Here is a 1,217-nt window from a genome sequence, read left to right as displayed (position 1 = left end):
GATTATAAAAAATAAATAAGAAAATAATGATTAACGATTTATTTTATTTGATTTACAGTAACATTCAATTTTTTGTCATCCATTTTATGAAGAATATGACGATGGAAAAGATAAATTTTATAAAAACAAAGAATGACATAATTGTAAATATTTTAATGTTGTATACATTGCTGAATCGTTATGCAGCTAACTTAAAAAATGACTTAACATAATACTCCTTTTTTTTTTTTAAATATGATAATATAATTAAATAGAAATTTATACATAAGATCATTTTCTAGCTACGATTTTCTAGGTTTTTTTTTTACACATTCATAGGAACCATATATTAACAGAAATGTCTCCTTTTATATTTATATATGCGATACAATTTAATATATAAAGTTGAAAATGCTGTCATCAAACTTCAGCTTTTTCTTATAAAACTTATATGTACAAACAATACTGTTGTTACAAATCGTTTAAGTATTCCATTAATAGTTTTGTTTTTAATGTATAATTAATGGTTCTTGTACGATTTTTTGATAATTAGTTAAAGGTGTCTAAGAAATTAAATATATTATGTTCATTTTTATCTTGTATATGTATAAGATTTATTGCACCAAATAGCTTTTATATATCAGAGTCATGGGCAAGAAAAAAGAACATTATAATTGAAGCGCGAAAAATGTCATCTTTATAACAAATCTTTAGATTTATTATTAATATATTTAATTTTGTTCTTTTTCATTATTATAAATATTAAATAAAAATTAATTATATTTTTAAATGTATAATTAAAAATTTCTATAAATAATTATATAGTTTTAGTTATGAATGTACATATTTTAAACAATTTATGTTCGTAATATAATTAAAATTGTTTTACATTATAATTGTTAAAATTTAAATATATATTTAAATATGATTTTAGAATAATATATGACCATATAATGTATTAATATTTATATAAATAACTCATTATGTTTGTCTATAATATATTAACAATAAATTGCTTAAATGCTAAATATAACAAAATTTAAACTCTTAGAAACTTGGATTTTAAAAAATTTTTTAAATATTTTCGGTTCACACATATAAATTGTAATTATCTATTACCATTGTTCATGGTAAAATGAAATATTACATTAATTACAGAAAATGATTTTCATTACTTAATGCGTTAATTTTTTAACGTTCAAAAATTGTAAAGCAATTTAAAAATTGAATAAATGATA

This window comes from Ceratosolen solmsi, unplaced genomic scaffold (assembly GCF_000503995.2).
Source record: "Ceratosolen solmsi marchali unplaced genomic scaffold, CerSol_1.0 scaffold30, whole genome shotgun sequence".
In the NCBI taxonomy this organism is placed as follows: Eukaryota; Metazoa; Arthropoda; class Insecta; order Hymenoptera; family Agaonidae; genus Ceratosolen; species Ceratosolen solmsi.
Note: the sequence above shows the minus strand (reverse complement) of the source record.